Raw genomic sequence first — 12697 nt, 5'->3', positions numbered from 1 at the left:
ACCATGCAGGGATGTGACGTAAGTGTACTGCCCAGTAATATTTAGTTATATCAGGGACCCCAAAGCCTCCTCTCAGTTTATTGTCAAACAAAGTCATTTTTTTAATTCTATGTCTCTTAGGGGCCCAAACAAATTGAAATATATTGGACTGAATGTTGCGCAACTCTTTATATGATACACACACCGGAAGGGTCTCAAATAAATAAAGTAGCTTTGGCAGAACAGACATTTTGACAGCAAAGATCCTTCCAAATAAAGACAATGGGAGCTTGTTCCAATTGAGTAGGAGTCTTTTTAGTACAGTAAATAAGTCAGGATAGTTATTCTGGTATAATAGCTTATACTTAGGGTACAGTCACACTTTAGCGACGAACCAGCGATCCCACCGGCGATCTGATCTGGTCAGGATCGCTGGTGTATCGCTACATGGTTGCTGGTGAGCTGTCAATCAGGCAGATCTCACCAGTGACCAGTGACCAGCCCCCAGCCAGCAGCGACGCATGGAAGCGACGCACTTGGTAACTAAGGTAAATATCGGGTAACCAAGGGCTTGGTTACCCGATATTTACGTTGGTTACCAACGCACACCGCTTAGCGCTGGCTCCCTGCACTCCTAGCCACAGTACACATCGGGTTAATAAGCAAACATTTGCTTATTTACCTGATGTCTAACTCTGGCTACGTGTGCAAGGAGCCAGCACTGGCAGCGTGAGAGCGGAGGACGCTGGTAACGAAGGTAAATATCGGGTAACCAAGGAAAGGGCTTCCCTTGGTTACCCGATATTTACGTTGGTTACAGCTTACCGCAGGCTGCCAGACGCCTGCTCCCTGCACGTTCAGATCGTTGCTCTCTCACTGTCACACACAGCGATGTGTGCTTCACAGCGGGAGAGCAACATCCAAAAAATTAACCAGAGCTGTGTGTAACAATCAGCGATCTCACAGCAGGGGCCAGATCGCTGCTCAGTGTCACACAGAGCAAGATCGCTAATGAGGTCACTGCTGCGTCACAAAAACCGTGACTCAGTAGCGATCTCGCTATGTGTGAAGCACCCCTTAGATCAGACCCGGGCAAGGGGCGGCCCGCGGGCCACATCCGGCCCGCCTACTCTCTGTGACCGGCCCGCCTGGCTCAGGGCGTCCTTGCTGGCCGGTCACTGATGAGGGCAATCTGACCTGTTGTCCGGAGCTCCAGGCTCCGGGAGGCCCGTGGTCAGATTGCCCTCATCACACGCTGCGTGCCGGGTAGGAAACAGAGGACAGATCCTGGCTGCAGCTACGCACAGTCAGTGCAGGCAGCGGAACGCAGGAATCTCTCCTCTGTTCCCTTCGGCACGGAGAAAAAGCTGTGGAAAAACAAGCGCATAGGGTCTTACCCCAATATGTGAGGGGTGGGGGTGGGGGAGTGAAACTACTCACCAGATGTAGTTGTGAGAAGCCACAACTACTGTAATCGCATGTATCACACAATCCAAGGCTGCAGCCACCAAAACGGTAGATAACAGAGAGCACAAGAGAGTGGTGTTTTAATGCCGCGCCAATAGATCACTTCAGATGATGTTCAGACCAGTGTTACTTTATTGTTTTCCAGGTCAACGCGTTTCTGGGGCATCTGCCCCCTTCATCAGGACCACCAAAGAAACAGATAACATCCAATCTGTCTAGTACAGACAATGTATACAATATATAGACACATTGACATCACAGGCACATCCCCTAAAGAAAAAAACGAGCGGGAAGGACTGCCACGTTGCATGGAATGACGTCAAACAACCACTTAACATATAAAAAAAAAAAAAAAAAAAAAAAAAAAAAAAAAAACCAACACAACAAATAAAAATAAAAATAAAAATAAAAATATTTTTATTTTTATTTTTATTTTTATTTTTATTTTTATTTGTTGTGTTGGTTTTTTTTTTTTTTTTTTTTTTTTTTTTTTTTTTTTTTTTTTTTTTTTTTTTATATGTTAAGTGGTTGTTTGACGTCATTCCATGCAACGTGGCAGTCCTTCCCGCTCGTTTTTTTCTTTAGGGGATGTGCCTGTGATGTCAATGTGTCTATATATTGTATACATTGTCTGTACTAGACAGATTGGATGTTATCTGTTTCTTTGGTGGTCCTGATGAAGGGGGCAGATGCCCCAGAAACGCGTTGACCTGGAAAACAATAAAGTAACACTGGTCTGAACATCATCTGAAGTGATCTATTGGCGCGGCATTAAAACACCACTCTCTTGTGCTCTCTGTTATCTGCTGTTCCCTTCGGCAGCTTTTCTCTGTGACACACGCGCGCCCTGATGTCGTCAGTACGGCGCGCGTGTGTCATTTGAAAAGTTCCCGCCCAGCAGGAGAAGCTGCAGCAGCCGGGGCCGCACGGAGAGAAGCAGCGGCTCCTAGGAATACAGCATCGGCGCAGCCTGAGCATCTGAAAGAGAAGCCGCTCAGCGAGGGGAACGTACGGAGGAGCCTGAAGAGGGGACAATAAGAAGACAGGTGAGTGGTTACTAGTAACCTGCGGGGGCAATGGGGGGGGGTGTTTACTGTTGACAAATATTTGGGGTGTAGGGGTGCAGTATATGGGAATGTAGTTTTACAGGTGTGGTATATGGGGGGGCAGGGGGTGTAGTGGTGTACTATATAGTGGTGTAGTATAATACAAGTGTATATAGTGGTGTAGTGATGTAGTATAATACAGGTGTATATAGTGGTGTAGTATATTACAGGTGTATATAGTGGTGTAGTGATGTAGTATAATACAGGTGTATATAGTGGTGTAGTATATTACAGGTGTATATAGTGGTGTAGTATATTACAGGTGTATATAGTGGTGTAGTATAACACAGGTGTATACAGTGGTGTAGTGATGTAGTATATTACAGGTGTATATAGTGGTGTAGTGGTGTAGTATATTACAGGCGTATATAGTGGTGTAGTATAACACAGGTGTATATAGTGGTGTAGTGGTGTAGTATATTACAGGCGTATATAGTGGTGTAGTATATTACAGGCGTATATAGGTGTGTAGTGGTGTAGTATAATACAGGTGTATATAGTGGTGTAGTATAATACAGGTGTATATAGGGGTGTAGTGATGTAGTATATTACAGGTGTATGTAGTGGTGTAGTATATTACAGGCGTATATAGGTGTGTAGTGGTGTAGTATAATACAGGCGTATATAGGGGTGTAGTGGTGTAGTATAATACAAGTGTATATAGTGGTGTAGTGATGTAGTATATTACAGGTGTATATAGTGGTGTAGTATATTACAGGTGTATATAGTAGTGTAGTATATTACAGGTGTATATAGTGGTGTAGTGGTGTAGTATATTACAGGCGTATATAGGTGTGTAGTGGTGTAGTATAATACAGGTGTATATAGGGGTGTAGTGGTGTAGTATAATACAGGTGTATATAGGGGTGTAGTGGTGTAGTGTAATACAGGTGTATATAGGGGTGTAGTGGTGTAGTATAATACAGGTGTATATAGGGGTGTAGTGGTGTAGTATAATACAGGTGTATATAGGGGTGTACTGGTGTAGTATAATACAGGTCTATATAGGGGTGTAGTGGTGTAGTATAATACAGGTGTATATAGGGGTGTACTGGTGTAGTATAATACAGGTGTATATAGGGGTGTACTGGTGTAGTATAATACAGGTGTATATAGGGGTGTAGTGGTGTAGTATAATACAGGTGTATATAGGGGTGTAGTGGTGTAGTATAATACAGGTGTATATAGGGGTGTAGTGGTGTAGTATAATACAGGTGTATATAGGGGTGTAGTGGTGTAGTATAATACAGGTGTATATAGGGGTGTAGTGGTGTAGTATAATACAGGTGTATATAGGGGTGTAGTGGTGTAGTATAATACAGGTGTATATAGGGGTGTAGTGGTGTAGTATAATACAGGTGTATATAGGGGTGTAGTGGTGTAGTATAATACAGGTGTATATAGGGGTGTAGTGGTGTAGTATAATACAGGTGTATATAGGGGTGTAGTGGTGTAGTATAATACAGGTGTATATAGGGGTGTAGTGGTGTAGTATAATACAGGTGTATATAGGGGTGTAGTGGTGCAGTATAATACAGGTGTATATAGGGGTGTAGTGGTGTAGTATAATACAGGTGTATATAGGGGTGTAGTGGTGTAGTATAATACAGGTGTATATAGGGGTGTAGTGGTGTAGTATAATACAGGTGTATATAGGGGTGTAGTGGTGTAGTATAATACAGGTGTATATAGGGGTGTAGTGGTGTAGTATAATACAGGTGTATATAGGGGTGTAGTGGTGTAGTATAATACAGGTGTATATAGGGGTGTAGTATATAGTGGTATAGTATATAGAGGTGTAGTGTATAGGGATGTATATTACAGGTGTAGTATGTGGTGGGTGTAGTGATGCAGTATATGGGGATTGTGTGTGTATGTACACATTGTGTGTATGTGTATATATTATATACACACACAGTATGTGTGTGTGTGTGTGTATGTATATATGTATATATGTATATGTATATATATATGTATATATATATATATATATATATATATATATATATATATATATATATATATATATATATAATTAATAGAACCGAGTTAATTATATTAGTCCGGCCCTCTAAAACCATCCCAACTTCTCATGCGGCCCCATAGGAAAATTAATTGCCCACCCCTGCCTTAGATGAATTGTCTCTCCAGGAAAGGAGACAAACTCTAGCGCCACCTATTGGAAGCAACAATCCTAAAAGTCAAAATTGGCCTTTTAATAAGCCTTTTCATAAGACCTAGGATATATGCCAGATCAGAATCCCAATTTGCAGACACGGTGTTTCAGGGTGATTGCCCCTCGTCAGTGCAAAGTGTGGGTATCTGATCTGGCTGTATGAGAAGCTATGTGGGGACCACGGGGGAAGACTATTCTCCTTATGGAGACCTGACAAACCAGTCTGGCTGTACTTAATGTTAATTGTATCCCCAAGTATGTCAAGGATATATCTTTCCATTTATAGTTGTGGCTTTCCTGCAAGGAGGAGACCTGCGCCTGCGGAATGTTAAGATGCAAAGCCTCCGTTTTGTTCTGGTTGACCTTATACCCTGAGAGCCTTCCAAATTGTAATAGTAGGGTATGTAAATTCGGGAGGGTAATATGTGGCTGGGACAATATCAGTAAGACATCATCTGCATATAACGATAACTTAAACTCTTTGTCTCGTACCATTACCCCACGTATATTAGGGCCAATGCAAATAGCTGCAGCCAATGGCTCGATGCACATAACAAAGAGAAGGGGAGACAAAGGGCACCCCTGACATGTGCCATTATGTATCTGAAAGGGTTGAGTTGTGGTATAAGGAAGCTTGACCGACGCTGAGTGGCATGAATATAGACTTTTCAGGGCAGTAATAAATGCACCTGAAATTCCAAAGTGATGTAACGTTTCAAACATGAATGGCCACCCCAGTCGGTGAAAAGCCTTTTCTGCATCCAAACTGAGGAGGAGAGCCTCTTTTCTCTGTCGTTTCATTGGGGGACACAGGACCATGGGTTATGCTGCTGTCACTAGGAGGCTGACACTAAGTAAACAGAAAAAGTTAGCTCCTCCCCAGCAGTATAACCCCTGAGCCGGAGGCGGGCTCAATCAGTTTTTTGCTTAGTGTCGTAGGAGGCTGATGTGGGCCGACTGGGCCCCCTTCAGCCACTTGATTTTTGCGTTATTTTTTTCATTTTTTCTCGGCGACGCTCGTCGCTCTCATCTGTGGTAATTTTCTTTTTCTGCAGGTATCTTTTCTCTACCTCGGCTCTCGCAGCCCGTGTGGGTACCACTCCCCTGGGTCGCAGAGGCTTGAGTCGTCGGGCCCTCTCCCCCGTCCAATTCCACGGTACCACTCCCCGGTTGGCACGCGGGGCTGAACTTTCCTGGGCACCCCTATTCACCCTGCGGTACCACCCCAAAGGGTCGCAAGGGGCATACAGCAGGGACTGGACCTCCGCAGCGCATCTGGATTTTTTGGATGGGGCCCGCAACGCTGCTACATTTAGGGGCTTCCACCCCAATGGCGTCCAACTCCCCGCCTTCTTCAGCCTGCTTCCTGGTGCCCGCAGCCATTCCTTCGCTGAGCGGAGCACACAGGAGCATGTGCAGAGTCTCAGCCTGCACACTGGACAGCGCGCCGCGGATCAGGTAGGACCCCTACCTTCTCCCCCCTCGGACGGCTGCAGAAATTTAGGCCCCGGTCTGGGCCTACTCGCCGGACTCCCCCCGCTGCGTCCGTGGAGCTCCCTGCCGACTGCGGGCGGCCCCGCATCGCTGCTGCGCCGCCGCCGCTTGCGGCCGGGTCCGCCGGCGCTGCCCCTGTACCTTTAGCAGCTTCAAACGCCGCCGCTCCTGAGGTCGGGTCCGCCGGCGCTGCTTCTGCCCGCAACGGCACCGCGGCTCGGCCACTGTCCTCGGGCCCCCAGGCCGCATCCAGCACAGCGCGCCGAGGATCCTCTCCGCCGCCGCCTGCGGTCGGGTCCCCCGGCGCTACCTCTGCCCGCGACGGTACCTCTGCGTAGGCCCGGTCCTCGGCGTGCCCAGGCCGCACAGCGCGCCGAGGATCCTCTCCGCCGCCGCCTGCGGTCGGGTCCCCCGGCGCTACCTCTGCCCGCGACGGTACCTCTGCGTAGGCCCGGTCCTCGGCGTGCCCAGGCCGCACAGCGCGCCGAGGATCCTCTCCGCCGCCGCCTGCGGCCGGGTCCGCCGGCGCGGCCTCTGCCCGCCCCGGCACCTTAAAAATTTAGCCCCCGGCTTCGGCCCTGTCCTCGGCGTCCCCAGGCCCGCCTCCCGCACGGCGCTATTGGACGCCGGCCTCTCCGTTCCCGCCCTCCGCCGTGCTCCAGGCATCACTTGGGGGGTGGGGGATATTTTTTTCCCGCTCACAGCGTCCATTTTAAATAAAGAAAGAGGAAAAAAAAAAAAAAAAAAAAAAAAAAGAGAATGGGAGTTTATTCCAGACTACTAGTCTGGGTTTACTGAGGCCGCAGCATCACCTTCTTTTTCCGGGGGAGAAAATAAAACACACTTTTCTTTAGTGGGTATTTTTTATTTTAGGTCGATTTTTATTAAAAATTTTACATACATGAGTTTTTACACCTTAACTCTTACAGTACTTTTCGGGCACTTGTTTTGCTCCACCCTTTTTTATATCGCGCTCCCAGTTCGAGATTTTAGTTTAGTCCCCTCCGGCGGGTTAATGCCCTGTCTCAGGCCATAGATCCCCTCGCCGCCGTCCCTCGGCTTCGCGCGCATGCGCTGCGTCCCCGGCCAATACTCGGTTATACCTTCCATAGGTCTAGCGCAATCCCCTCGGGAAGGTGAGTCTCGTACCAGGGACCTTCCCTATGCTAGAAGCGGACCCGACAGGTCTCGTCTTTTGTGGCCCCCCTGTTTTCCACCTTATTCCCCAGGTCCAGACTGCCTTTTCTCCGGCAGTCTTCCGACCTCTCTGGTGATGGCCCAGGCTTTCCACCTCTGCTGGACTCCGAGCAGGACCTGGATGTTTTGGCGCATGACTAAAGGCCCCCTGGAATTGGTGAGTCAGGCCGTAAGGCTACGGACAGCCCTCTTATCTACATGCACGCAGGTCCCCCTTAACTCGTTTGGAGCGGACCCTTGATGTGCTCAGACGACATCCAGAGCTCGCTGAGTTACCGCGTGCTCACAGTCAACTGCCAGACACGACGTTTGCCAGCGGTAAGTCTTGTCATCGTCTTTATTCCCTTCTCCAAAAAGGGGTCTCGGTGAGAATGGGCATGCCACACTGGAGTCGCTGAGTGATCACAGACAGCAACCAGACACGGCGTTTACCTGCGGTAAGTCGTGTTATTGTCATTATCATTCCCCCAGAGGGCTCTGGAGAGAGGGGGCATGGCACCTTGCAGACAGGAAGGTGGGGGCCCCTGCGGGGTTTTTCAGTGGACATCCAATTCGCCGTGTGACGGCGTGATCACGGATATTCCCCAAACACAATTTTCACCAGCGGTAAGTCCTTTATATTGTCTTACCCCTCCTCGTAGAGGGCTCCGGGATGAAGGGGCACGCTATCCTGTACTTCACCCGCCTGGGTTCCTCCTGGCTTCTCGTCCCTATCGTGGCGCTCCGCAGGGACTCCACGGACACTCTACGCAGCGGTCCGCGCTCCACCTATGCCGACCCAGGACTGGTTATCAGCTTCAGTGAGTACCCTCTCTTCACAGAATCTGGTGTCTGCCCGCTACACGGCCTGAGCCTCTAACATCAGTGTACCTACCTGTCGAGAGCTCTGACTCGGGATCAGGAACGCAGATTCGACATCTAGGAAGTCGCTGACTTCCTTTCCGGCTCTCGGGATCGCCCTTTCGGAGATAGGCGAGTTCAGTTTATCCCCTAGGCTACGTCAGGGTAGACTGGCTACGTAAGGGAAGGGTACATCCCTTTCCCGGCATCGGCCCTGATGCACCAGGACTCGTTCCCTCACGCTAGGTTCGTCAGGGAGCTTTTATCCCTACAACAGCCGTCTCCGCCTTGCGTGGCTGCAGACCGTCCCAGCTTTCTAACAGGGCTTGCAGGGATCACGATCCCTACGCATCCTCAGGCTCTCTCTGCCCAGGAACGACCGGGAGACCCAGAGTCTCCCTTCAAGGATCCTCGCCTTGAGGTTTAGACCATCATCATCATCACTTTTTCGCTACTAGGGTAGCTGAGCTACAGGAAGGAGTCCTCCCAGACCCGGCCCGGTCCATCACTCCTCAGGCACGGTATTCGAGCCGTTCAAGGGTTGCTACTACTCACGCAGGAGCAGTTTCCCTCCTGGCACAGGGTCCCGCGGCTCTTTGCCTCCCGCTCCCGTTTTTTCCCTTCGGTTTTTTGCTTTGCGAGTCCTCGACAGTCTGTGGCGGTGTTAGCGATGGTGCACATACCAGATTTCATCCCGGACTCTCCAACGGAACACACTGAAGAACGGGGTCAGGAAGGTTCCGTCTTCGAGAGTGACCGGCCAATCTCCTCCTAGATGACCAATCTTCGCAACCATCCCTGGGAAGCTTCCCTTTCCTCCTCTGGAGCTTATTATCAACCGTCACCAGCCTCCCGTACTAGGGTAGGCTACCCCACCGCTCCTCGGCACGGTCCCGAGGGACACCCCTAGAGTGTCGTCTCCCCTTCAACATTCCGGACTCAGAGCCATTCGGTTAGCCCGGTTACAATTTCTTCTCTGGGTCGTATTGTCCAGTCAGGTTCCAGTCGGACCATGCCACAGCAGTGATGTGCATCATCCACCAGGAAGACGCAGGGAGCGTCATGGCAAGGGAAGAGGCCAAGAGGTTCTTGCTCTGGGACGGGCTCTTTCATTCGCTAATCTCGGCAGCACATCCCGAGCGTGGACGTTTGGACGGCCGATTTCCGCGGTAGGATAGGTCTCGCGTAGGTAAAGGGCTCCAACAGGGATATCAACAGCCAGATCTCTGGTGAAGGAAGACCTCCAGTCGTGACTTTTTGGCCTTCCGATCCAACTCTCAAGTCAATGGTGCGTCGAGTACGCTACCTGCTCTGGACTAGAGGGCGACGCCCTAGACCGGTCGTGTAGCCTGTTCAGGCTCTCGTGCATCTTCCCGCGGCTTTCCATGATCTCGAGGGTTCTCAAGAGGGACCTAGGCAGGCGATAGCTCGGGAGTGGCCCAGGCGAGCATAGTTCGCATAACTTACTCATCTCCTCGCAGATGCCCCGTGGCTCCTTCCAGACCGCCAGATTCTACCAGGACTCAGAAGTCCCAGGTTCCATGGCCTCACCAGTGGATCCCGGAGGCTGGCTCGGTCAGGTCTGTGAACAAGATGGTGACAGACATTGAGGAGGGCCTGGAATCCAGTTCCCTCGAAGATTTATTTCCACTTGGAAAGAGCTCCCCCTGTGGTGTGAGGACCGCATCTTCAGAGACTTTTCACTTTCCATCAATCAGGGCCTTCGCGCAGAGAAACGTCCGTCTGGCTCGGCGTTTTTTCATCGTTCACTAGAAAGGTGGGACCATAATCCAGTGATGAGTTGCTCAAGGTACCCCTTTTTTCCCTGCTCCCACCTGTTTTGATAGGTGGGCTCCTCGTGGACATCTGGTTGTTACAGACGGCATCAGGGCGGACAGCCCTCTCGTAGTCTTTTCTCCCCCTTTTTCCGCTCCGCCAGCAGGATAAGGGGGGGGCTCCAGCCAGAACCCTTCGTTTCGGTCCGAGACACCTCGGCTTTCCTTCCAGAAAAGGACTTTAGGTTTCGTTTTTGTCGGTTCTAGGCTCCCCTCGCAGCCTGAAAGAGGCATAGTTCGTTCTAGGGCTGGTACGAGCCCTCAGTCTTTCGTGTCTGCAGGACACCATTTTTTTGTCGGTTACACCGACTGTCAGTCCATCCTTCCACCCTTTCCCAGGAAGCATAGGCCGGCGCCAAGGGCCTGAATATCACATGGATCCCGTCCTCCATATGTGAAGACTATCGCATGAAGGTCGGACTTCCGCCGCGGTCTACCGAGCAAGGGGCACCCTTGAACGATTGGGCTCCAGACGTCGGTCAACCAGGTCCTCTGGTCCGCCAACCGATCTAGTCGGCGTACCGTTACTAGTTTCTAACAGGTTCTCACTCAAGCTTCGGCAGAGGCCAGTTTTGGCGTAAGGTTTGCAGGTGGCAGTGCCACACCTGTAACAACGTAGGTGCTTGTAGGTCCGGGTCAGCCCGGCAAGGGGAAGCGACTTCCTTCCTATCTCCGGTGATGGTTTTTTCCCACCCAGGGACTGCTTTTGGACGTCCCATGGTCCTGTGTCCCCCAATGAAACGACAGAGAAAGTAGGATTTTTGTGTACTCACCGTAAAATCTCTTTCTCTTAGTCTTCATTGGGGGACACAGCACCCACCCTGCTTGTGCTTTTTGTTATTTATGACATGCCTGTTTCCCCAGTGCCCATATTCCCAGGTCACTGGTCACACGACTGTTCGTCATAGTTTTTTACCTTGTTCTATCCAGGATTGTTTGGTTCTCCTCCTACTGCTTGTGCACTAAACTGATTGAGCCCGCCTCCGGCTCAGGGGTTATACTGCTGGGGAGGAGCTAACTTTTTCTGTTTACTTAGTGTCAGCCTCCTAGTGACAGCAGCATAACCCATGGTCCTGTGTCCCCCAATGAAGACTAAGAGAAAGAGATTTTACGGTGAGTACACAAAAATCCTACTTTTCCGTCTTATTAACAACCTCCACTAAGTCAGTAATCTTTCTGGTGTTGTCTCCCACCTGTCTACATGGAACAAAACCCACCTGGTCCTTATGTATGAGGTGAGGGAGTAGGACCGAAAGACGCAGAGCTAGTAACGTAGTGAAAATTTTCAAATCGGCATTATGTAGTGCTATGGGTTTGTAATTGGCACATTCCATAGCATCCTTCTCTGGTTTGGGTATAAGCGTAATATATAGCATACTTTTAGGTATAGGGGAGCCCGTGAGGAAGCTATTAAATAATTTGACTAAGTAGGGGGTGAGTCGATCCGCATATGCCTTGTAATAGAAATACGTTAAACCGTCTGGACCCAGCGATTTCCCATTGGGAAGTAATTTAACACTAGAAGTCCCAGGAATTTCGAGCTCCATAGGGTTCCAATGGTAGAAATGTTAAATGACCCCTCTCTGGGACTTCTAGTGTTAAGCACCTCTCCTATCTCTTCGCATGTGATTTCTTTATTCAGAGTATTTACAGCATTCTTAAAAAGGGTAGGCAGCTTACATTGCTCAAGAAAAGAGTGAATTAGTTCCCTCTGTTTTCCTGGATCTACGGGAAGAGAGTTCGGTAAGGAATACAATCTTGACAGGTAGTCCTGAAAGATCTTTGCCACTTTAGCAGGGTCATAAAAAATGTTCCTCCCTGCATCTCTCAGGGCATAAACGGATGAGTTCCCCCTATCCTCGCTAAGCTGGCGTGCTAAAAGGGAGTGGGATTTATTTCCTTTATCATAGTATAGTAATTTTTCTGTTGTAGTGACAGCTAAGTCTTTCAGTTGGGTACAGGTCTTTACTATACCCCTAAGGGTACGTATTGATGGGTTAAGAGCCATCTTATTTTCTAAGTCTCTGAGGTTTCGGAGGAGCTGATCCCTCTTATATAGTTTATCTTTTTTAATACGGGAGCTTAATGCTATGCATTGACCTCTAAAGACGGCCTTATGGGCTTCCCAAACAGTAGAAAAATTAGACACTGATCCCTCGTTATTCTCAAAGTATTCTATCAGCCCTGCTTCCAGTTCATCTCTGTAGGGTGCTCTCTTGAGGAGGGACTCATTAAGCCTCCAGTGGCAGACTCTTGCTCACCACAGCTATGCTCCGGGACTTCCCCTCTTCCGCGTGTGTTCTCCTTGAGACCAGGCCTTCCCGGGGTGAGTAACACCAGCGTTCTTCCTCTCTCTCCCGGTCAGCTGACGTTCCCGCTCGGTGTCTCTCATAGGCCGGGGGTCTTCTCAGTGTCGCTGGGTGCGGGTTTCAAGTCCAGGAGGGTCACAAAAGCCACTAAACCGGCGATGTCTGCAGGAGCCGAGCTAACATGCGTCCTCTCTGCTCTGCCTACTGATATGATCCCACAATTGGATTTTAAAAAAGCAGATAACAGGGAAGATCCTTTAAATGGCATCTGTCACCAGTTTTTCTACTTTTGAG

General features: G+C 49.4%; 1 protein-coding gene across 2 annotated transcripts in view; it reads left to right on the top strand.

Moving 5' to 3' along the window:
• Positions 1-12697, top strand: part of UBXN8 (UBX domain protein 8) — a 64979-nt gene that overhangs the window by 32953 nt on the left and 19329 nt on the right. The gene's annotated exons all lie outside the window — the stretch shown is intronic.

This window comes from Anomaloglossus baeobatrachus, chromosome 1, assembly GCF_048569485.1.
Source record: "Anomaloglossus baeobatrachus isolate aAnoBae1 chromosome 1, aAnoBae1.hap1, whole genome shotgun sequence".
NCBI classification, from domain to species: domain Eukaryota; kingdom Metazoa; phylum Chordata; class Amphibia; order Anura; family Aromobatidae; genus Anomaloglossus; species Anomaloglossus baeobatrachus.
This window is presented reverse-complemented; position numbering and strand designations above follow the sequence as displayed.